The sequence below is a fragment of the Cervus canadensis genome, chromosome 4 (assembly GCF_019320065.1).
Source record: "Cervus canadensis isolate Bull #8, Minnesota chromosome 4, ASM1932006v1, whole genome shotgun sequence".
In the NCBI taxonomy this organism is placed as follows: domain Eukaryota; kingdom Metazoa; phylum Chordata; class Mammalia; order Artiodactyla; family Cervidae; genus Cervus; species Cervus canadensis.
This window is the reverse complement of record NC_057389.1, coordinates 76,001,365-76,028,081: the sequence shown is the minus strand read 5'-3', so window position 1 is coordinate 76,028,081 and position 26,717 is coordinate 76,001,365. Positions and strand designations below refer to the sequence as shown.

The window sequence follows — 26,717 nt, the reverse complement described above, 5'->3', positions numbered from 1 at the left end:
GTGGTTGACAGCTCTTTACTTGCAAACGTTCTTAGCTTGTAGTTTAAATATTTTGTGGTTTCAAGTTTACTGAGAGCCTCCTTCCACCCCACGCCCAATAACTATCAAATAGCAAGGAAGTCAGTGACAGTATCAACTGCTTTGTTCTCTTTTCCTTTAGTAAACAAAAAGAAGACCTGTATGTATTTTAAATTACACCTAGGGTGGAAAAATTGGAATATTTGACTAAAATAATTCAATTTAAAATCAACTCTTTGAATGCTATTTTCTCCTCTTTCTTTTGTTTCTACTGGGCTTTTTCTCCTCCCATCGCCTGTGTTCTCTTTCTCTTTGTTTCACTATTTCCATTGTTGGTCTGTCTCCACTTTAAGTCTAGGAAAACATCCCAACGGCGTTAAGGGTAAGGTGCCATCTGCAAGGGAGTGAAGGATGTGGCATCCTGCGGTTGACCCCACTGCTAATTTGCTCTGGAGGGCCAAGGCAACACAGACTGGCTCAACACTAGTAAGGCATGTCTTACATTTCAACTCCATTATATTCAGGAGAAAACAGGATGAGAAGTGATAGGCCCCGCCTAATAACATGAGTTCCCAAAAGTGGAGAATCTATCCATCTGGTGACAGAGATGGGACAATGGAAGGAAAAAGGGACGCAAGGAGCCATTGCTGATGCAAAAGTGGAGGACTGGGGCTGTGTGCAAGCAATGTGAGTGGTTCTAGAAACTGGGAAGGGCAAAGAAACAAGCCAGGGTTTCAGAAGGGATACCGTCTGCTGACACCTTGATTTTACCGCAGGGTACCCATGTTGGGCTTCTGACTTATAAAATGATAAGACAATGAATTGGGTTTCTTTTAAGCTGCTTATTTTATGGTATTTGCTATAGCAGTAATAGAAGACTAAAACACCCCAAGAGAAAGATGTCAGCACTGTGAATGCAGCCTTCTGAAAACTGTTGCTCAACTAAGTTTTGGCCACCCTATGACCCAGAATCTTAATAGTCGGCTCAGGGTCACACCCAGTTCTAGTCTCCACTGGAAACACCACCACAATGACCCCTTTCCAGGGGCCTTGCTGAGAAGCCCCAGTCAGCTCTCTATAATGAGAATTATAGTACAATTCATTCTAGAGTAACAAAACATAAATATTCACATAACGTTATAGAGTGGGATCAAGGATCTCTGTCTAGCTCTTATGAGAACCCTCAACCAGTGTGACTGAAGAAATAATCCTTCAGATTTTGCATTCTCTTCAGTGTGGTCTGTCTTTTCTGACCAAAAGTCAAGCTTCCCTGTCCTCTTTGACTGTATTCTTTGTTTTGATAGCTGCACATTTGCAACTGGTAGGTCAGTTCAGTTCAGTTGCTCAGTCGTATCCGACTCTTTGCGACCCCATGAACCGCAGCATACCAGGCCTCCCTGTCTATCACCAACTCTCGGAGTCCACCCAAACCAAAGTCCATTGAGTCAGTGATGCCATTCAACCATCTCATCCTCTGTCATCCCCTTCTCCTCCTGCCCTCAATCTTTCCCAGCATCAAGGTCTTTTCAAATGAGTCAGCTCTTTGCATCAGGTGGCCAAAGTATTGGACTTTGAGCTTCAACGTCAGTCCTTCCAATGAACACCCAGGACTGATCTCCTTTAGGATGGATTGGTTGGATCTCCTTGCAGTCCAAGGGACTCTCAAGAGTCTTCTCCAACACCACAGTTCAAAAGCATCAATTTTTTGGTGCTCAGCTTTCTTTATAGTCCAACTCTCACATCCATACATGACTACCGGAAAAACCATAGCCTTGACTAGACGGACCTTTGTTGACAAAGTAATGTCTCTGCTTTTTAATATGCTGTCTAGGTTAGTCATAACTTTTCTTCCAAGGAGTAAGCGTCTTTTAATTTCATGGCTGCAATCACCATCTGCAGTGATTTTGGAGTCCAGAAAAATAAAGTCAGCCACTGTTTCCCCATCTATTTGCCATGAAGTGATGGGACCGGGTGTCATGATCTTAGTTTTCTGAATGTTGAGCTTTAAGCCAACTTTTTCCACTCTTCTCTTTCACTTTCATCAAGAGGCTCTTTAGTTCTTCTTCACTTTCTTCCATAAGGGTGGTGTCATCTGCATATCTGAGGTTATTGATACTTCTCCCAGCAATCTTGATTCCAGCTTGTGCTTCCTCCAGCCCAGCGTTCAGAAACTTGATTTTAATATATTCTGCTCCAGGTTAACTGACTACATTTCTTGTCAAAGTGCCACATGCATAAGCTTTCCCTTCAAATCATGAAAAGCATTATAACTAACCTCAAGAATGTTGAGATTTGTTCTCAATGTACCTTCCCAATTATTTATATCAATTATTCACCATTCTTTTTCCTTTCTCACTTCACGCATACCTATCTTACCACACACATGCACACACATACAACCACTCACATCCATCTACAAACTCATATATACACATCCATTTACATACTCATATTTATCTACACACTCACACCCACACAACCATACACTTTCATACTAACATGCACCCACTCACACCTATCCACACACACCCAATCACTGACACCCATGTACACCTACCCATTCACTTACATCCATACTCATACCACATCTAACAATTCATACATCTATCTATATACTCACCCCACACCCATCCACTCACATTCATGTACATGCCCACACCTACCCATTCACCATCCTCAATCCTAAAGGAAATCAACCTCAAGTATTCATTGGAAGTACTGATGCTAAAGCTGAAGCGCCAATACTTTGGTCACCTGACACAAAGAGTTGACTTTTGTTGGAAAAGACGCTGATGCTGGGAAAGTTAAAAGACAAAAGGAGAAGGAGGCAGCAGAGGATAAGATAGTTGGATGATATCAACAACTCAAAGGACATAAATCTGAGCCAGCTCTGAGAGATAGCAAAGATCAAAGCAGCCTGGCATGCTGCAGCCCATGGGGTTGCAAAGAGTCAGACAAACCTTAGCGACTGAACAACAAGAATGTTGATTTCCCTATAGGAAATGGGGAAATCTTATATTTTCTTATAACATGTATAACATACAATTGAAAAAAGATCACAAGTGAAGAAATGTTGAGAACATCAACATTTAACATTCAGAGACTACGGAAAGGAAGTTCTTTGGTTTCCTAACAGGATCCATTATAGAGTTTACTCTAAAAGTACATTTTTAGTAGGAAAATAGATCCCTCTGATTTACAAAATGTACCTTGTACCTAATTTCTTGAGACTATGTATACTACACACAGCCAGACTTATATATTCCTTCCAATTCTGAAGTTGCCACCATGTCCCATCTTATGTTCCTAGTAGCTGACATATGTCTAAACATTTTTGCTGAAAATCTTGACAAATACTTCTGGACTAGATAGCAAACTTCTGCTATAAAATTTTGCTGCATTTAGACAGAGCTTCAAGAATGAAAGAATTTATCCCCAACAGTATCTTCCTTCTAAATGCTGAATCAATTCCCACTCCTCTTTCTGTGTGTGATAGGCTCTGGTTATTCAGATATTTAATCAAGGTTTCACTAACACATCTGGGAAACAAAGTTCAAGTTCAAGCACACTCTGAAATACACTGTTACAGTCTAATTTGCTAAGTAAGAGCAGAAAAAGTAACTCAGCCAAGAATCCAGTAGTACTCTTTCAGTTTCCACTTTAAAGTACTTTTGCAACAAATTCAGGCCTATTTTAAACACTAGGTCCAAAATGTCTATCAGCGATGGAATCTTGGGATATGTAGCTTCTCTATGCCTCAGTTTCACTTACATTTTGGGACAATGATTGATACCTTGCAGAGTTATTGTGAAGATTAAAAGTAAGATAAAATGCTTAGCACAGAGTCTGGTAGGGGATAAATATGATATCATAATTGTTACTATATAGTTTTAATAGGTCTTCTTTCCCATATTATCAATAATAACATTGCAGGCTGAAAAATGTAATTAGGTAACTATAGATTTTTAAAATTATTCTTCCAGTTTAAAAATAGTCTGAGGAATTCCTAAGTTTTTATTCTGTAGCTAATTCAAAGAACATTTTATTCATATTTCATTAAAAGACACTTCAACCTGTAGTCCTGAAAAGGTAAAAAAATATTGAAAAATTTTGAGAAATATGACTACATTTTCTAAAGTTATCAGATCAAAGCAGTATGAAATATTTCAATTACAGTGCTTCTCATACTGATAGCCCCTGCTAAAGAAACCTGCCCCTTCTCCTCTGGACCGATAGCCCTGGGTGATTATGCTCTGTAGCATATTATTCAACTCCCAATCCCCAAACGAAGCTGATTGTGTCAGAGCTTGGGCACTGGACAAAGCTATCCATCATAGGCTCATCAGCAGTAGTCTATGACATGGCTGGACACGAACAGATGAACTGATTCAATCACAATCAGTCTCTTGGGAAGGATAACAGCAATGGATACTAAAGCAGAAAAGAAAATTAGAAAGAGTTGTGAAGTTGGAGAACAGAAGCATGAAACATCACAGCAAATAAATTATACTTAAGAAGAAGACAGACTATGTAGAAGAGCTAAATATTTCTCTAAAGAAGACATATACAGATGGCCAAAAGTCACATGAAAAGATGCTCAACATCACTAATTACTAGATAAATTTAAATCAAAGCTGCAGTGAAATAGCACCTCATACCAGTAAGAATGGCCATCATCAAAAAGACTACAAATAATAAAAGCTGAAGAGCATGTAGAGAAAGGGAAACCCTCCTACACTGTTGGTAGGGATGTAAACTAGTGCATCCACTGTGGAGAACAGTACGGAGGATCTCTAACAAAATAAAAATAGAGCTACCATGTGATCCTGCAATGGGCTTCCCAGGTGGCACCAGTGGCAAAGAATCTGCCTTTACAGATCCCGCCAATGCAGGAGACATGGGTTCTATCCTTGGGTCAGAAAGATCTCCTGGAGGAGGACAAGGCAACCCACTCCAGTATTCTTGCCTGGAGAATCCCATGGACAGAGGAGCCTGATGAGCTTTGGTCCAGAGGGTTGTAAAGAGTTGGACATGACTGAAGTGCCTTATCACACACATATGCTTAATCCTGTAATACTATTCTGAAGCATATACCCAGAGAAAACTCTAATATGAAAAGATATATGCACCCCAGTGTTCACAGCAGCAATATTTACAATAGCCATGACATGCAAGCAACCTAAATGTTCATGGACAGATGAATGGATAAAGAAGATGTGGAATATATATATACAATGGAATATTACTCAGTCTTAAAAAATGAAATAATGCCATTTATAGCAACATGGATGGACCTAGAGATTATCATACAAAGTCAGTCAGATAAAGACAAATATCATATGATATAACTTACACATGGAATCTTTAAAAATGATACAAATGAAACTATTTACAAAACAGAAAGAAATCCACAGATATAGAAACCAAACTTATGGTTACCCAAGGGAAAAATGGGGGCGGGGAGTGATAGATAAAGTAAGAATCTGGGATTAACAGATACATACTACTCTATATAAAATAAACAATAAGGATCAACTGTATGGCATAGGAAACTATATTCAATATCTTATAATAACCTATAATGGAAAAGTACCTGAAAAAGAATACGTGTATGTATTAATGTACACACACACACGAATCACCTTGCTGCACATCTGAAACTAACACAACTATTGTAATACAACTGTAAATCAACTACATTTCAATTTTTAAAGATTAAAATAAAGAAGAAAAAGACAGAAAAGAAGGAGATGGAATGACTGTGGATGAAACAGGGTAGAGCATGGGAACAGGCTAATGATGGAGCACTCAGGTGAGCAACCATGAGGGGCTGCCCCTGCCACCTGGGTGCAGAAGACGTACGACATTCTTTAGTCTTTATGTCTTGCAGTATGTCTGGAAAATATGTGCACTCCTGGAACTTTATGATAATTCTATTGGAGAATGGAAGAAACCTCTGTTACAACGTCCCAAAGAAGAAATGAGAGATTATGTTCAGATACTACTAATGTATAAAGAAAAAGCAGGTCACCTCACAAGTGGCAAAGTAGTGACCAGGTCAGGGTTGCAGAGTTTGACTGTGGATAGGGCTCTTTCTTCACCTCTCCTAAAAAGGAAAACAGGGTGGGGTCTTTAGTTCTACTCAGAAAGAGGCCTACTATAGGGCTGAATAGAGGCCTAGTATAGGGCTGCAGGGTGATTGTAGCCATGAAATTAAAAGACGCTTACTTTTTGGAAGGAAAGTTATGACCAACCTAGACAGCATATTAAAAAGCAGAGACATTACTTTGTCAACAAAGGTCCGTCTAGTCAAGGCTGTGGTTTTTCCAGTAGTCATGTATGGATGTGAGAGTTGGACTATAAAGAAAGTTGACTGCTGAAGAATTGATGCTTTTGAACTGTGGTGTTGGAGAAGACTCTTGAGAGTCCCTTGGACTGCAAGGAGATCAAACCAGTCCATCCTAAAGGAGATCAGTCCTGGGTGTTCATTGGAAGGACTGATGTTGAAGCTGAAAGTCCAATACTTTGGCCACCTGATGCAAAGAGCTGACTCATTTGAAAAGACCCCAATGCTGGAAGGGAGTGGGGGCAGGAGCAGAAGGGGACGACAGAGGATGAGATGGTTGGATGGCATCACCAACTCAATGGACATGAGTTGGGTAAACTCCGGAAGTTGGTGATGGACAGGGAGGCCTGGCATGCTGCGGTTCATGGGGTTGCAAAGAGTCGGACACGACTGAGCGACTGAACTGAACTGATAGGGCTGAAAAGCCAATGGGGATAATATCTGACTGTTAATGCTGAATAATCAGCAGAAATAAAAATGAACTTGGTTGAGAAACTCTTTTGACTTTCCTCTATAATTCTGACGGTTTTATAAAAATTACCTACTAATTATTTTGGTGTTTGGCCTGGAGAACAGAATCCACTCAGCTCTTTGGCTAGGAATTTCTCTGGAACAGGTAGTTCTTGCCCTTCCTGAGGCCTGGTTGTTTGAGTCCCCTGTGTTTCCATGCACATGTATCCTTATAATAAATGCCCTGTCTAAGTACACTTGAGTCCACTAAGGAGGCCTGGGTGGAGTTGGATTTATTTAATAATTCATTCAGCCCAGAATGCTGCCTCTGGTAGAAGAGCCTAGAACAGATATTTTGTGATATAATTTTTGAGTTCCCATTACCATGACCACAGTTAGACATATTTCCAAATAATCCAACCCTTCCATCTATGAGTTAACTAACAGACTATTACAATACATTTACTTCATCTATATACCTGTTAGGATTGTGTGTTATGAATCTGAGTCAGTTGAACTGAGGTGGGCAAATCTATAGCCTGTTATACAGGGTGAAATATTATGTCAGAAAAAGATAAACAAATATTATATATTAATACATATATATAGAATCTAGAGACTTACCTGGTGGCTCAGATGGTAAAGAATCAGCCTGCAATGAGGGAGACCTGGGTTCAATCCTTGGGTTGGAAAGATCCCCTGGAGGAAGGCATGGCAACCCACTCCAGTATTCCTGCTTGGAGAATCCCCATGGACAGAGAAGCCTGGCGGACTACAGTCCATGGGGTCACAAAGAGTCAGACACGACTGAGCAACTAAGAACAGGACATATGGAATCTAGAAAGGTGGTACTGATGAACCTATTTGCAGGGCAGGAATAGAGACGCATAGAGAACTGACTTGCGGACACAGTGAGGGAAGAAGAAGGTGGGATGAATTGAGAGAGTAGCAATGAAATATATACATTACCACATTAAAATCAATAGCTAGTGGGACGTTGCTATAGAACACAGGGAGTGCAGTCTGGTGCTCTGTGACCACCTAAAGGGGTGGGATGGGGTCGGAGGCGGGAGGGAGGTTCAAGGCAGGTGGGGATATGTGTACTTATGGCTGATTCACATCGTTGCACAGCAGAAACCAATGCAACATTGTAAAGCGATTATCTTCCAATTAAAAATAAATCAAAGAAAAAGAAAAAAGAGGATTGTGTATCACTTTAAATAAAAAGACTCCTATTTTGGTCACTTAAAGAAACAGAGGCATAACTTTTTACCTAAATGAGGTTTTTTTGAAAAAAAGCAATCAGATTCTCAATAATACCAAGGCTTTGGTGATGGTCTTGGCCTTTCCTTCATGGATGCAACTACTACACTATTATGATGAAATTATTTGCATTATATGATTCTAAATACTATCTTCATATAGGACAGAGAGACCATTCCTAGGGTCTAGCAGAGCTCTTTTTTCTATGTGGTTTTTCTGTGAAGGGTGGTGGTTAACCGAACCTCCAAGGGAACTTATTAGAGACTGTCATCAGCCAAGGTCCAGGGGACACTACAAGAGTCATCATGAACATCTTCCTTTCATTCTCCTCCTTTACCTTTCCTGCCCTTTGAAGCCCAGAAGTCTCATCAGCAAAGGCTACTCCACTCAAAGACATACATGGCAATTCACTCCTAAGGTGACTAAACGGGCTTTTCCTTCCTCCGTATCTTGAGAATTATTTCATTATTCTGGACCCTAGGGTGGAAAAGGTACAGATGAGATGCACGTAGTCCTCATTTGCTTTCAGTGGGCTTTATAAATTTCTTGGTTTTACTTTTACTGTTCCTTGTTCTTTTCTCCTTGTAGCCTCCTGAAGCTTCCACTTAAGTGTTGTAGCTGTTTGTTCGTAGTTTTTCACTTTTCTGATTTCTTGAATCTTATAATACCACAATTATATGGGAAGATAAAATAGGCTGAAATATCTCAAGACATCATGAAATCAGTATTTGAAAATGTATAGATTTTAAATTTGTTTTGTAAATATCATGTGGAAGGATGACACCATTTCAGGAGACAGATTTTTCTCTATTGATTAATTATAAAATTCCAGTCACAAAATTAAGACTAACACTAAAAGTTATTAAGTCGCTGGTGAATCACAACATTACCTATTTTATTTAGACACACAGTAGATACTGGTCATTTCGGTACTTACAGCTAGAACAGTGTTCTTGCGCTATTTATCAATAAGCTTTTCCTGGGAGTCTCTGCTGAAAAGTTTATTTGGAAACTTCTTGTTATCCATAAACACCCCAACAGCTAAATAATTAAAACTCCACTTGACACAGTATTCGACATAGGAAACAGGCTAACTGAAGAGGAAAATGTGGTCTTAATTTTTGCTGACTGAAATGTCATGTGTTTCATATATACTATGGTTCACTTGGAACTGAATAGATAGAGCAGTCCAAGATTTATCGTTATTTTAATATTGCACAATCATTTGGTATTTTTGAGAGGAAATGCCATAAAGTGATTCAAGTAATGTGAAAACTAATTTCTTACTACACATTTTGAAAAGAGCTGCAATATAAATAATTTTTCACAAACTATGAATTTCCATCCTTTCAGTGAATATATACACTTGGCAAGAGGCTGGAATCTTATTAGCTATATTTATCATAACTACACTGAGCACTCTCTTTCTAACTGCTCACACACACGTACACACATCCCCCTCTACACATTTTCCTCCATATCCCTTCTAGGTCAAGAGAACAGACTGATAACCCTTGTCATAATCTTCATTTGACAATGAATCCATGCCAGGATTCCAGTCCATGTAGCATGTAATTGGTAATGATATGCTGGATTGCAACTAGGTCAGATGATACTAATAAGAACAACAGTTAGCTAAACATTGAATTCTGAGTCTTTCTCCAACCATGGATTTCTTCTATTTCCAATCCTCACTACTTTCACTTTGTACATTTCACAGTAATTTTACTAAAATAACCTTTGATCACATCTTTTAACCTGGGAGAGGTTCTACTAGGGGTGAAGGCAGGGGAAATGATCATGGGGAAACCTTCCTTTGTCCCAGCTCTCCAACTAAGTTCTTGATCTTCTTGTGGGCTTGCATGGGAGATGCGGGGTTGGGAGAGGAGAGCAAGAGAAAAGGTAAAAGGAACTAGCAGACACTCTAAAAGAATTCATCTGCAATGCGTGAGACCTGGGTTCAATCCCTGGGTCGGGAAGATCCCCTGGAGGAGGGCATGGCAACCCACTCCAGTATTCTTGCCTGGAGAATCCCCATGGATACAGAAGCCTTGAGGGCTACAGTCCACAGGGTTGCAAAGAGTTGGACACGACTGAGTGATTAAGCACGGATACTCTAAAAATAGATTTAGCATTTTTTATCCCCATATAAGTGACTTTCAATGATTCCACAGAAAAGTAAACATCTCATTTTACACCCGTCACCTTATATTTTCTTTCTGCTCACTTTCTCCTCTCCTGTCCTCTTTGCTTTTATGTGTGTTAATATCTCTCCTTTCCGTATTCTTTCACTTCTGTCTCCATTCTTCTATTGATGTTGGATAACCTCATGATACTATATTAATTCACATACCAACATTCTTCATATCTGTCTCTACTGTAGCCAGTTATCCCATTTGGATGTTTTGCGCACTCTCCTAAGTTTACTGCCTTGCAGGTAAATGGATGTGCCTTGCTGTCCACATGTTCTTTCAGGCACAGCAGGAGAAAAATCACTCCTACTGTTTAATCCTCCTTTTTTCAGAGCAGACATAGTTACCTACTAAAGTTATAAAACAAATTCTCAACCTCCCCTGACTAAACATACCATGGTTGTGGCACTATTCTCAAAAAAAAGGCCAAACGCTTGAACTTCTGTAACCTGGTGCCTCCCTAAGCCTCCGCTTTGGGCCCCCTTAACTCTCTCCCATCTGCACGGTCTTGCATCCTTGTTCACCTCTCGGTTCCCCAAATAAACCAAACTCATTCTTGCTCCAGGTTAGGGGGGAGACTGAAAAGGAGCTTTGCACATGCTCTTGCTACTGCCTAGAATCTTCCCCCAGCTCTTTGGGTAGCTTTCTTATTTTATTTTCCAGATCTCTATTGAAAGGTCAACTCTAACAGACAGACCCTTCCTGACTACTCTTTCTCAAGTAGTTTCTTTCTCTTCCTAAAACACACACACACACACACACACACAGGCACACACACAGACACGCATGCACCTACACAGACACATGTGCACACGCACATACACATGCACATACCCGTGTATGCACACCACACACATGAGCACACACATGTACATGTACACCACTGCCACCACCACTATCACGGCTGTGTGCACAGTTATGGCAGTGCTGTTTATTTTCTTCACAGCTCTTGTAGCATATATTATCATCCTTTGTTTGTTTACATGTGCAGTATCCGTTTCCTTTACGTGAATGTAACCTTCATGAACATTAGGGTCTTATTTGCTCTCTGCATAGTCACATCCCAAGCAACTAGTCCAGTGCCAAGCACATTGCAGGCACTGACAAAAAACTGCTGCATGTTGAATGAGCCGAGTAAGATTAGCTTGATTTTAAACAGATTTTGAAAACAAAAAATCAAGCCCATTAATTAAACAGAAGAATAAAAACAGAAAAGGACTTTTGGAGAGAAAGGATTAAAAGCTACTTTTGTGGTATTTTTTCAAGTCTTAGGGATATCTGAGCATCTAACCTTTGTTTAATCTTCCTAAAAATACTAACTCAAGGGATTAGTATTTTGCAGCAATCTTTTTGGATCTAACTCCTAGAGTAATGAAAATTTTAAAAAAGTAAACAAATGAGGCCTAATGAAACTTAAAAGCTTTTGTACAGCAAAAGAAACCATAAACAAAATGAAAAGACAACCAACAGAATGGGAGAAAATATTTGCAAAGAAAGTGAACGACAAGGAATTAATCTCCAAAATATACAAATAGCTCATGCAGCTCAATATTAATAAAATAAACAATCTAATAAAAAAGGGCAGATCTTAAATAGGAATTTCTCTAAAGAAGACATATAGGTGGCCAGAAAAGCACATGAAAAGATGCTCACTCAACATTACTAATTATAGGAGAAATGCAAGTTAAAACTGCAATGAGCTATCACCTCACACTAATCAGAATGGCTATCATCAAAAAGTCTACAAACAATAAGTGCTGGAGAGGGTGTGGAGGGAACCCAGATGCCCTGTTGATGGGAATGTAAACTGGAACAACCACTATGGAGAGCAGTATGGAGGTTTCTTAAAATCTAAAAGTAGAACCACCATATGATCCGTCAATCCCACTCCTGGGTATACATCTGGAGAAGACAATACTTCGAAAAAATACACGCACCCCAGTGTTCATAGCAGCACTATTAACAGTAGCCAAGACATGCAAGCAACCTATTAATAAATGTGCATCAACAGATGAACGGATAAAGAAGAAGTGATACATATATACAATGGAATATTATTCAGTCATAAAAAAGAACGAAACAATGCCATTTGCGGCAACATGAATGAACCTAGAGAGTGTCATGCTAACTGACAGACAAAAAAGGACAAATATCATATGATATCATTCATATGTGGAACCTAATTTTTAAAAAGGATACAAATGAACTTATTCATAAAACAGCGTCACAGATTTTGAAAACAAACTTATGGTTACCATAGGGGAAATGTGAGGATGAGGGGAGGAATAAATCTGGAGCTTTGGGTTAATATATTATATATAAAATATATAACCAGCAAGGATCTACTGTATGGCACAGGGAACTCTACAATATTCTGTAATAACCTATAAGGGTAAAGAAACTATAAAAGAAGGAATATATGTATAATTGAATCACTGTACACCTAAAAACTAGCACAACGTTGTAAATCAACTATATTTCAATAATTTCTTAAAGGAATTATCATTCTGGGCTTAGAAGTGTAACTATAGTCAGTCACTTGTATCTTCAGGTTTTGCATCTGCAGAATCAACCAACATCAGATCAAAAATATTTTTTAAAAGTCCAGAAAGTTTTAGAAAAATGTAACTTGAATTTGCCATACACTGGCAACTGCTTACATAGCATTTACTTTGTATTAGGTATTACAAGCAATCTAGAGAGGATTTAAAAGTATCCTGGAAGATGCATGTAGGTCATATGCAAATACTATACCATTTTGTATAAGAGACTTGAGGATCCATGGATTTTGGTTTCAATAGGAAGTCCTGGACCCAACTACCCAAGGATCTTGAGGGATTGCCTGTATACCAAATCCAAGAGAAATGAGAATCCAGCCAAGGACTGTGTACGGAACCAAGCCCTATACCTCATGGTAAAGACTATTCAACAAGAAATGAGCTACCTGCATCTATGGCACAGAGCTCCTCCCAAGAACAGAGCCGGACCAGCACACCAGGGGCGGCTTTGTGACTAGGTGACGCACGTATTGGGCACTGTAGGACTAGGAAGAAAACTGAAGGAGAAACAAAGTCAGGTTTTCCTGAGCTGAGCTTATTCATGTATTGTTTCTTTTGACCGCATGCATTCTGAATGCAGATGACTTTGAGAGCTTAATTCTCCTTGGAAGTCATATCTTCTTTGAAGATAGCCCCACAGTACCGGGCACTCAGAGGAAGAACAGTTTCAAGGCCACGGTTCTTTATACATCAATGGACAAATTTGCAAAATATTTCATTAGAATTCCTTGAAGATTAGAACAAGGGTCGACAATCTAGGGTTCCCTGGTCAAACCTGGCCAGCTGTCCATTTTTTTTTTTTTTTTTTTTTGGTAAATAAGGTTTTACTGGAACAGAGCCATGCTTGTTCATTGGTGTATTTGTCTTGATTGTTTTTGTCTTACCACAGCAGAACAGGCAGACTACAGGACCTAAATTATTTATTATATGGCCATTTATAGGAGAAGTTTTCTAATCTCTGAATTAGAGCACACAACAAGAAAACTCCATTTTAACAATGAAACACCCAATTATTCATCAGTGTGAATTTACAAAATAGCACTCGGGGCAACCGCAATCCTAATAAGTTTTGTTTGTGAGAACGCCATGGGCTTTCTTTTAGAATTCTCTGAAATAAATGTTTGGTTGCACTGTACTCTGGACATTCTATTTGCAGTTGTCATCACTTTTAACCTGCTAACAGTGTGCCCCCTTTACAGTTCCCTTCCTGTTGCCCCAACACTGGGGGTGCATCCTGCCGTATACTGTACTATATATTGTATACTGTACTATTTAGAAAAGGTTTCTCTGTGTCTTTAAGACTCCACAGCAATCTCCTCTGCTGCCTCAGGAAGGGTGCTCTGGAATTGTTCACATTCTTCACCACTTACAATTTATCTCTTGAACTGCAAAACTCCTAAAAATGTTTCATTCACCAGGGAGTTTGGGGAAATTTTTTAAAATAATAATATTAGAATAAAACAATATTCATTTAAATTATATAAATCCAGAGAAGAAATGGCCATATTAAAGTCCAGTTTCTGAACAAATTTCTCTTAGAAATAATACATAAGATTCAATTTCTAAAATAGGTTGGAAAATTCAAATGGACAGAAGGGATAGTTTACATTCTCAGGCTTAAAAGAAATGGATGTTTTATGACAGGGATAGCAAACTTGAAAAGCCCAAGAAAGTATTTTTCTTTAGTAAATTTCTGAGTGCTGATAATTCTCTGTAAAGTCATAGGAATGCATAAAAAATTCTGTCCAATGTTTATTTTATCAGGTGTAGGTTTTTTTCTTTGTAATTGTGAGATATACACTGTTAAACAGGCACTAGAGTAGAGATTATAAATATTGTTTCCTTGCAGAAATTACGAACAAAGAAATATTTTCCTCCCCTCTTTCCTTGTCTAGAATAGTGTCTGGAAAACAGTAGACAATAAGTTATTGAATGAATGAATGAATGAAAATTAAGTTCAAGCCACATTTTGTATAAATGGGTTTAAAAAAAATGCATCCCTTTTACTGGGATTATCATTCTTGATTAAATTTATAACCATATATTTTTGGTTTTGGTTTACTACAGAATAGCTTAAGATCAGATTACTGTCTGGGAGGAGATTTGGAAAACATAGAAGACAGAATGCCCAACCTGATTTAAACTCTTATGCATGGTTCCACTGGCAAACAGTCATGGAAGCACTCAACTTGTATATCTGTTTTGAAGTTGGACACAACTGAGTGACGAACACTTTCATACACACAAGCCAAGATAACTGGCTTATTAAAAATTAATGATGCCAATAAAGACATCAGTGCAACTAGAATCCTATCAAGTTTTGTTTAGATTGATGTAATGGAATAGAGTCCAGAAATAAATGGTCAATTCACATATGTGGTCAATTCATAGTGACAAAGACGCCAAGATAATTCAATAAAGAGAGGAAAATCTTTTAAACAAATAATGGTGGAACAACCGGATTCATGTAGCAGAAAAATTAGTATCAACCATCTACTGTCACCAAACACAAAAATTAACTCAAGGTGAATCACAGAACTACATATAAAAACTAAAACTATAAAGCTTCTAGAAGAAACTATAGGAAATACTTTATGATCTCAATATTTGCAAAGATTTCTTAGACAGAAAAACTGAATGGCACTAAACATAAAAGAATTTAAAATTTTACTTCATGTAAATTAGAAACATCTATCCTTTAAAAAATATCATTAAGAAAACTAAAAGATAAGCCACAGATTGGGAAGAATTTTTTGCAATGCATATATTTGACACATATGTGGCAAGCAACCCAACATGGGTTGCCAAAGACAGGCAAAAGCTTTGAATAGACTATTCACAACAGAAAATGTACTAAATATCAATAAGCTCATGAAATAATAGTAAATTATACAAAAAATTAATTTGCATTTTCCTGTTATTTTTCAGGAAAATGCAAATTAAAACCACAGAGGTACCACTATACACACACTAGAATGGCTAAAAAATTTTAAGTTACCAATACCAAGTGTTAGGATGTGAAAAAAACAGAAACTCTCATATATGCCTGATGGGAGTATGAACTATTACAACCACTCTGTAGAACCATTGGGCAGTTTCTCATAAAGTCAAATCTATATCTCCCTGATAACATGGACATCCTATCCCTAAATAATTACAAATGACATAAACACATGTTAATGGATAAATGGATAAACCAACTATGATGCATTCATATAACAGAGTATTACTCCACAAAACAAATGAACAAATCACACACAATGACAGATCTCTTTAAAAAATATTATGCCAGATAAAAGGTCATATGCAGTATATAAGAACTACATTTTGTTGTTGTTATTTTCTATTTTTCCATCACATGCTGAAAATAAATTAAAAAAATTGAATCTGTGTTCATTTAAATATATCTCAGATGATTGCTTATCCCATAAGAATGTAAAGATTATGTTTAAAAAGTTGGAAAACACAAAAACAAATTCAGAAAGTCATATGAATAATATAACTACATCTGTGTTTTATCAATAAAACTTGATGAGGCAGAAATTGTATTTTCTCCCGGAGGCACTGGAACTAGTGTACTCATAATGCTAAGATTGTATTGCTGGTGTCATGAACGAGGTTAAAAACTATATCTAAAGCATTATTCCCAGCATCCAGAATACTAATGTGCCAGCAGGGGTTTATCTCTTCTGGGCTGGAAGGACTGAATTTGGAAAAATAAGAAAGTGGGTAATTAATCTAATTCAGACACCTGAAAACTTTTGAAAAATAAAACACTACCTAAACAAAACAAAAAAAAAAAAGGTCATATGCAAAAGAGAATATACCGAATTATTTCATTTATATAAAATTCCAAACAAGTAAAGCTAATCTGTAGGTGACAGAAAGTAGATCAGTGATTACTTACTGGCTGCGTGGACAGAGAATGAACTACAAAGGTTAATGGACATGTTCTTATATTTTATCATTGGTGGTAAAATGGATAAAATCACTCGTCAAAACTCATTAAACTGTGTACTTAAATGAGTGCACTTTATTGTATGTGAATTATATATCAATGAAGATGATATTAAAAGAAAAAACACTTAAAAGGGACAAGAAATATGAATATATACTTAACAAAAAAGAGATACAAGTCTCTAACAAGCTCGTGTAAAAATGCTTAACTACATTAGTCATGAAGGAAATACAAATTATAACCACAGTGCCATATCATTTCATATTCCTTATAAAGTTAAGCATACATCTACCCTATCATCCATCAGTTTTAGTCCTAGGTCTGAACCCAAGGTAAATGAAAACACATGTCCACCAAAAGACTTGTGCAAGAATGTTTAGAGCAGCTTTAGTTATAGGAACCCCAACCTGGAAACAAACCAAGTATCAATTAATAAGAAAATAGATAAACAGCTTGTGTAATAATTCTTTAATGTTATAATACTCATCTACACAAGGAATTGAACTGCTTATATGTGTAGCAACAGGAACAGTCTCAGAAATATTCTTTTGAGCCAATGAAGTCAGATACAAGAATATACATAGTATACTTCTACTCATATAGAACTCATCATCAACAGCCAAATTATTCTTATAGTAATAGAAATGAGAACTGTGGTTGCCTATGAAAGGGGGATTGACTGGAAGGCAAGTGAGGAAACTTTCTGGGCGATATAATTCTGATTAATGTTAAAAATATATTTTATCAACTTTTCTTTGAAGAAAATTTTAAACATCACCCCCTTAAGTGGAATTTGATTCTTTTAGTAATGAAAACATTTAATTCATAATTCACATTATTGCCAAAATCATCCAATGAAGTAAAACCGTATTTGTTCATTTGTTTAGTAGTACTTGAGGGTTATTCTTTTTAACTTAAGAACGGGTTACTTTTCTTTGGATTCCTTTTCTATAGCAAGCAAATATCACTATATAGTGGTGAGAAGGAAGTGGAAGAGATTAAGGGCATTATTGCTAATTGAAAGGTAAGACTTGAGACAGATTAGCTACCAGACAACAGAGAAGGAACACACCTTCTGGGATCCTCACCTTGTAATACTCATTCTTTATTTTTCTATTTCGGCTTTTGTCATGGCTTGCTGAATTCCTTGGTGGGGTAGTTGGTGGAAACAGGAGTAGAATAGATGGGAGATCCAGGATTCACCTCCCCTCTTGCAGGAGTTCTGTTAGGAGGCGAGGCTGGCTGCCAGGAGCAGGAACCCCTGCCTTTGTCGCCTGGATGTATCCTGGCAACCTGTCAACAAAACGAACAGGACTGAGTTCTCTAGTAACAGACTGGAAACTCCAAAACAAGGGGAGAAAAAACTCAGAAACAGATGGCAAAATAGGTATGGACCTCAGCTTTCTTTGGAGTTGACTCTGGGAGTTTTACCAGTGGACTAAGCATCACAAAAAGGGATGTAGGTTGATTTAAGCCACAAGGCTCCTCTTGGCAATGGAATGGGGAAACACTTCTTTTTTCCTAAAGAAGGAAAAAAAAAATACTGATTATCCTATTGATCTTTTCTAGAGTGTTTAAAAATAGGAAACCTTGACCTCTTTTAAAAGGAAATGGGTATTCTCCATGGTTCTCAAAGGGTGTGTTGGTCTGAAATATAACAAAAATGCAAGAGGTAGAAGATAATTATTATCTAATGTGTCTTAAGATATAGAAACCATTGCTAAAAACTAAGGTCAACACTTAAAAATGTCTCTAAAATATTTTTTAAAACCCTACATTTAAAAATACTCTGAGATGTTAAGCTAATCATGGTACAATCCTAAGAAATTATTATTTTCTAATTCTGTAAATATTAAAAACTCATAAGGTGAAACAGTTTACTAACCTAGGAAAAAGTCCAAAATATGTTTCTAAATGAAAAACAGAAGCTACAAAGCAGAATAAATATGATCTCATTAAACTCTGTGTATGTGTACATGCACACATGTCCACATACATGTGCTTAAAGAACATATACTAAAATGTTAACAGCAGTTACCACTGGATGATGAACTTAAGAAACATTTTATTAAATGTTCCTTAGGGCTAGGAATTAGGGAGAAAATTCTAACCTTCTAGATTCCAAAATCCTCTCCTTCACCCCCCAGATAACTAAATTGGGATATACAGGTAATTCACAGGACTATTAATTCTGTTGAAATAACTTCAGACCACACAGTCTAAAGACCTCACTGGATAATGAAGTTCCATGTTCTAACACTAGATAATGCTCTAGAGATGAGCAGATGTGTCCTCGACAGAGATTTAAAGATATCTCAATTATACTATCACATAAAATAGTTCTAATTTGGATGCTTTTCACCCAACACTGTTCAAAAGATTCCACACGTAGATGATAAAGCATACCTAAAATAACTAAAGAGCTGCTATGTCAGTGACTAAATATTGAGATGGGGAAAGAAAACTTAGTCTCACAAACTCGTAGGGCCCTAGTTAACACATTTCTTACTTTATATAAACTGCAGGCCTTCTTGGCCCTATTGTGAGCTAAATGAGATATTTCTCTAAAGAAATTGCCCAATAAGTAAACACCACCCCAAATGCACACACAGTATTCAGTGCAGTGGCCAGCTATTTGAGCCAGATGGCAGAAGAACAAATAGGAAATGCTGGCCTGGGACAGGACAACCCCGGGAAAACACCAGGAGAGCAGATATTTCCATGCGAAAATAGGGCAAAGAGTTCTTTATCTGGACGGGAGGGACTGCTCTCAGGAGGCCTGAGAACAACAGCTCTTGTGGCAGTGGGCACATGAGTGAGCTGGGTCACTGACAATGCAGTCACAGCCTTCCCTTCCCTTAGTGGGGCTGTGAGTGGCCAGCTGCTTTTCTGCATTTGTTGGAGATGCTTCGCAAAGTGACTGGAGAGGAACCTTTGTATTCTCCCCAGTTTTGGACTCACTTGAGATTCTTCCGTTTGTAGTCTCAGCTTAAATTGAACTTCCTGGTGTTCAAATTTATTTCATCTTGGCTAAATAGGCCTTCCTAGGTACCTCTCTTTCTCTTCTCCCTCTCTAACTTTTAAAGGAACAAAAACTCTGAAGCAGCTTATTTTTTTAAAAAAATCAAGCTCAAAAGCTATCTTGGACATCACACAGCTTTACAACACAATCTTTTGATGATTTAAGTGTAAATGAAGCAGAAACATATGGATTCCATTTCCCATAAATCATACACAATCCTCAAAAAATCAAGGGAGAATGTGCTCAGCACAATGTATTCTGTTTGGTTGAACCCAAAACATCTGAAGAATACTTGGAGGCTGATGGATCCAAAATATTTATCCATCTCTATTTATAACCTTGGGAGTGGGGGAAGCCCTTGATTCATGGCGACAGTTAAACTGCTCACATGTGCTAAGTGGGCAACCAGAAAACCAGCGCACCCTTAAAGATAATGGTGTCACCCTTCTCGTGTTCCCACTCCAGACATTCAAGTCAACCTCAGATCAAAAATACTGAAGCCCTTACTTAAACAGAGCTAGTCAAGTCTGGTATTGCTTGAGCTTTCCTCGCCTAAAACAATTGCAAGTTATTTCAAACTATTTGATGTACAGTCAAGTTCGTGTCACTGTAGGATGATGCCAGCCTCAACCAATAATCCAGAACTGACCCCTTGTGGCAACAGCCCCACCACAAGGAATTCTGGCTTACTTTCCCCTCATAAAACCACAGCTGTTGTGCCTCAGCAAGCACCACCCCCCCCCTTTTTTTCATTAAAAGGATAAATCACGGTGATTTTACAGACTAAGAGGAACGCTGCTCCTTGCTGACATCTCTGACTGTCCTGATGTCTCTTGATTGATGCAAAGCCCAAATCTTAATTCTGAAAGTCACTGATAGTCCTTCTGAGTTTATTTAAATTGGGCAGGGGCTACATGCTGTGTGGAAGAAAAAAAATTTTTTTTTTTTTTTTTTTTTTAACAGCAGCAGCAAGAACTCAAACAGGATGTTTGTGAAGTTTGGCAAAACAGGTAAACTGGCCTCATGTCCTCTTCTAGCCAGTTACGGTCTTCTTCTACCCCTTGCCTTACTGCCTATCTCAGAAACAGCCAGCACCAAACCACCGGACATCAGTCATCTCCAGAGGAATCGGGTGGAGAGGGAGGTGGGAGGGGGGATCGGGATGGGGAATGCATGTAAATCCATGGCTGATTCATGTCAATGCATGACAAAAACCACTACAATATTGTAATTAGCCTCCAACTAATAAAAATAAATGAAAAAAAAAAAAAACCTTCAAGAACGCTGCAGCAGGAAGCATTAGCAGCCCCCCCCCACCTTTTTTTTTTTACAGATGAGGAAACTGGGCCTCCAGGGCTTTCCTGGGCTTTCCCCTAATTGCAAGGCTAACCCAAAGCAAATCTGGGATTGAAATGTGTGTGTTTCTCTTACTCAAGCAATTCTCCTTTCTCTGTCTCCTGCATAGCCTCTTTGCTAGACTGCCACACAGAACAGTCTGACCTCCAAAGAGATAGTCGTTTTTCAAGATGTGGCTTTTGTCATAAGAAAAGTCTTGGGGAGGGAGTTGGGAGGGGGGGTTCAGGATGGGGAACACATGTACACCCATGGCGGATTCAAGTCAATGTATGGCAAAACCAATACAATGTTGTAAAGTAAAATAAATAAATAATTTTTTTTTTAAAAAGAAAAGTCTTTATGTAAAGTAAATTTGGAAATGTCTAAATTTAGAACATTGCAAAATGTGTCCTGTAGTAGATTAGAAAGAAAGGGGGAAGATAGACTTTAAATATAGACTTTGAAAACTTAAAAAAAATGTGTTGTATTTGATGGGATCCTAACACAACAGATCTTATAACCCTACCTTCCCGCAGGACTCTTTGCCCAGGGCAGTATTTCTCAACACTTTTAAAATTTATTATTATTATTACTCCCCTTCCAAGTATTTTTGGCTTTCCTGGTGGCTCAGATGGTAAAGAATCTGCCCATTGTGGGAGACCTGGGTTCGATCTTTGAGTTGGAAAGATTCCCCAGAGAAGAGAATAGCTACCCACTCCAGTATTCTTGCCTGGAGAGTTCCATGGACAGAGGAGCCTGGTGGGCTACAGTCCATGGGGTCATAAAGAGTCAGACACGACTGAGCGACTAACACTTTCACTTTCCAAGTGTTTTTGTATATATTTTTTCTAATTCTCCTGGATTTCATCACCATGAAATTTTAATACCATAGATATGCCTTGTATCTGATTATGTATTGCGGCCCTTTGGTGGCCTACAGACCAACATATTATCTAAGATTACATCACCCTCCAAGCCAATTTTTACTGCCCCTTGGGGGAATACATGCCTGGGAGACATTCATCCAAAGAGCTGACAATGTTGGCCTCAGATAATCTATCGGCAGGCTGATGCACAGAAAAACTGACCAGGAGACCGCAGAAACCATGGAAACCCTTCCTAAATTACCAGAACTAAAAAGCACAGTAAATTGTCCCTAACTGTGTTCAAGAGAAAAATGGACTTGTTTGAAAAGGGGCAATAAACACAGCATATTTTCTATGCATCTGAGTGGCTTTATCACAGAACTAGAACTCTTAGAGCTCAAGTGGGCTTTAAAATAGCATCCAGCGCAGCCAACTGTCTCCAGGCAAGAAGATATTATTGGTCTATTTTAAATTGATGAGGCATCTAAGCTGAGGACATTAAGTTATTTGTTTATGGGCCACAGATTGAAACTCAGACTCCAATAAAAAATTAGTCAAAGGACTCCCCTGCTTTATCTCTGACACAGTGAAAACATTGGCAGGGCAAAGAGAAGGATTTTTTTCTTTTGATCCCCTTTCCTAAGGACAGAGGATGTTTCTTCAGTATTGATATCTAGTACTCCACCAATACTGAATTATTTTGTATACACTGTGCTGTAAAACCTCCTTGTTTCAAGGGCCTGAGGTTCTAGCTGTGAGTCTGGAGGACTGTCACAGCTCTGGCCCCCCAGGCGTCCTGGCTCAGCTCCCCACCCTGCTACTCCACCTTCTTCCCTACAGCCACCAAGCCAGGACCGAAACATAGTACTTGTCACTTCCAGGCACTCAGCCAACGTTCACCCACTAAACTGGGCACACGCCTTTTTTGTTATAAGAGATAACAGTGACCAGTTTGGCTGAAGATGACAAGAAGTTACAAGATGCTAAGCCCAGATTAATATTCAAAGTTTTCTATTTAATATAATGTACACATTTTGAAATAATTTTGCCTTTCCAGAGAACTGGCAGAAGTCCAAATCCTTAGGGCACGTGAACGATAAATGTTTAATAAATACTTAATCACTAGTTTATTACCCACAGATTTCTAAAGCTGGTTTAAATTAGAGTGTTCCTGGCTGATAACAGTCTACTATTTTACCTTTTCATGTGTATTTTATGAAGGGCATTTTAGCCTCTTCATTGAAAACAGTAAATTATGAGGGGATTCCCTCTAATTCTTTCCACAGATCTCCAGGGGATGCATGTTTCTTCTCGGAAATTTTGCTGCCCTGGCTGGTGTCTCCTCTCTAGCACATCTAATTTCTTCTGTTCTTCTGGCTTCTTACCCTCCACTGTCAGAGTCTCATTCTCTGTCTTAAAAACATTGAGAGAATAGCAATGAAACGTATACATTACCATATGTAAAATAGATGACCAGTGCAAGTTTGATGCATGAAGCAGGGCACCCAAAGCTGGTGCTCTGGGACAACCTAGAGGGGTAAGATGGGGAGAGAGGTGGGAGGGGGGTTCAGGGTCGGCAGGGGGGACAAATGAATACCTGTGGCTGATTCATGTTGGTGTATGGTTAGAAACCATCACAATATTGTAAAGTAATTATTCTCCTATTAAAATAAATTAATTAAAAGAAACCAACCTATGTTGTGGGTACCTACTTTCTTCTTGATAAAGAGGAGTCTAAGCCACTGCCCCCATTCTCCTCCTATCTCCTTTCATTTTTAAACACTTTCTCTAGCCTATCGTCTGGTTCTTAGCCTCTTCTCTCACTGGAGGATCATCTTAGAACATCATGAGTGCCATCCTGATCAACTCATCTAGGAGTGTTCCTTGGTTCCCATCACCCACAATGACTTTGATGCACTTAACACTGTCACCCTTCCACACAGAAATGTTCTCCTCTCTCAAGCACCCCATTGAGAGTACAAACTCCTCAGACTGACTTCAAGACCTGATGACTATAAATATAATCAATCCAAGAAGAGTTCAAAACCTAAGTCACAGCCTATAGATCCTGAGTGGATGCTGTTGATCACCAGTCTGATTGAGTGGGGAGAGAGATGGCAGCTGGTTGGCCGGAAGCACTGTATTCTGAATCCTAGAAATAAAGAAAGAAGAGAGATGACTCTTGGAATTTTCTGTCTTTGCTTATTCCCTGCTTTCCTGCTGAGCTTCATCAAGATAGAAACTTGGTTACAGTAAAAACACGTCAAAGCCTTACCTAAGAGTTGGTCAATATCAGCAAGACCAAGTTTGTTTGCCTTGTCAAGGCTCACCCTGAATTCTGAAAGCCTTCAGTGAACTCTTGCGGCAACCATGTCCCCATTGCCCTAGCGAGGTGCCTAATGAAGCTGGATTGAAGACACAAAGGAGGGAACATCAGAAAAAGACAATGTTGTCCAGACACCCACCCTAGTCTGACCCTGTACAAACCAAAACAAAACTTGATAGGAAGATAATCCTCTGAATCAGTGTTCAGAATTGTGGCGATTACTAAATGTCCACCCCCAGAGACACTACATTTGGCAATGTCTAGTTATTTACTGGATGTCACATATGGATTTGGGGTACTGCTACCAGCATCTAGAGGGTGCAGGCTAGGGATGCTGCAAAAAATCCTTCAACACACAACAATAGCCCTCTACAGTGAAGAATGATCTGGTTCAAAAAAGTCGATAGTGCCAAGGTTGAGGCTTGTGCTCTAGATTCCCCATGTGTTCAAATGAGGATGCTTTCTTTCCAGAAGAGCCTGTGTTAACAGATCTTTCCAGACTCATGGTGCATAACTAAGGGATTACATTACAAATGAAGCAGTCGGCATGGAGATTTTAAGCAGCTGAGTCATATTTCTATGGCCAAGTGAGGACACCTTTAAAATGTGAATGTAGGTCTGGCCTGATGGGCTTTGAAGCTTAGGCTCTCTTCCACATCCTCTGGCCCAAGTTAGGTGGCAGACATTCAGTCTTACATGACTAAGGGTGAAATCACTTCTGCCATTCAAAAACCAGCTAGAGAAAGTGCAGGGCCAGAGAAGTGAGCTGAGTCTTCCCTGGTGAAAGCTGTAATGGAATTAGAGTGGGCGAGAATAAAGCTAGGAGATGTCTGAAGCATGGGCAAGCAAGGACCCTGAGGGATGAGTATAGAGCCCAGTTATGGGAAACTAATAAGACATCATCAACTGGGCTGGTCAAAGGCAGACACACCACAGTTTGCTCCTAGATAAAGAAAAGACAGACAGAGGCTCTTGTGAAGTCATAATTCCAGTTAGGCGACCGTGGTCTTAAGCCATTATGCCCATGAACATGCTGTTTTGTACTGCCCTTTGGACTACTAGACACTTTGCCCACTAGTCCCCCACAGCTTCCACCCAATGAGAAGCAATTTCTCCCTTCCCCTCTTACTTCCTGAGTGCTCCTTCTCAGAGCAGCTGCTCAGTATATAACCACTGAATTTTGAACTTTATGGCTAGTAAGATACTGCTTTTGATTCATATTGCTATTAAAAACTACATATATTATATCTCTCCACTGTCAGACTCATATGAAGATTTTTATTTTCTATAATTGTGGAGTCCCTGATTTAACAAATATTAACTATGTCTCTAGTCTAATCTCTTTTTATTGTTCTGTCGCTAAGGTGTGTCCAACTCTTTGTGACCCCATGGACTGTAGCACGCCAGGCCTCCCTGTCCCTCACTATCTTCCAGACCCAAGGTCATGTCCATTGAATCTGTGATGCTATCCAACCATCTAAACTCTAGCCCACTTCAGTTTAGAAAAGAGGCTTCTAAGGTCTGGAGGGAGAAAATGATCCACCTAGTTTAATGAAGAGTCAAACACACACATTCATATGTATTCTTCCTTACTCTGTCTTTGGATACTATTATTCATTTTCTTAAAGGGGCATATAGATATGCATATATATATATAAAAATTTTAAATGAAGAAAGGGTATACATACAAAAAATATTTTTCCCCACCCCTGACTCACCAGGTTCCCACTTCAGGACCTACCACAGCAGCAACCTGTTACCAGTTTCTTGTGCATTCTTTCAGAACATCTGTGCATTTACAGAAGTACACTTACGTGTGCATATCACCTTCTGACCTGCAGGTTGGTGTCCTTCCCATTCCTCTCTATGGCCACTGCAGCTTCTATTGCTCAAGACCAGCTGTGACAAAACAGATGACACATTTGTCCTGTTGAAGGAAAACTTGGTGACTCAGACACAAATTGTTCCATACACCTTTCATCCTCATTACCAGGTAACTCTGCCAAGGTCAAGTGGTGACATTTTGATTTACTACTAAGCAGACTGACTACAACTCACATTTGACGAGAATCTGAAATTCAAATACCAAAAAGAAAAAAAAAAAATTTCCTTAAGGCTTCCAGTTTCGTAATCAAACTTGCTTTTTTTGCTTTGTTGAAAATATTATTTTCCTCTTGGTTCAATGAACACAGTCTATCTGAAAGAACGAAAACAAGACTTCCCCTGAACCTCCAATTAATCACCAAATCTTTAAATTTGAGGTCCAGTTTCACCCCATTCCTAAAATCTCTATTTAGTGGCTCAGAGAGCAGGGACGAAGGAGCCTCACTGTTTTCACTGGCAAAATGAGGCTGAGCCAAATCCAGGCTCCAGGTATGAAATA

General features: G+C 38.8%; 1 protein-coding gene across 3 annotated transcripts in view; it reads right to left on the bottom strand.

The window, feature by feature from the left end:
- LOC122440082 (zinc finger protein 474) overlaps positions 1 to 26,275 on the bottom strand; it is a 61,901-nt gene extending 35,626 nt beyond the window's left edge. For 2 of the 3 annotated variants that reach the window (XM_043465888.1, XM_043465890.1), the window contains exons 1-3: positions 26,149 to 26,275; positions 18,181 to 18,306; positions 17,874 to 18,078 (exon numbers count right to left, since the gene is read on the bottom strand). The gene's annotated coding sequence lies outside the window, so the exon portion shown is untranslated. Of the gene's footprint in view, positions 1 to 17,873; positions 18,079 to 18,180; positions 18,320 to 26,148 lie in introns of those variants that run through there. The other variant, XM_043465889.1, reaches the window with a different exon arrangement.
- Positions 26,276 to 26,717: the final 442 nt, after the last annotated feature.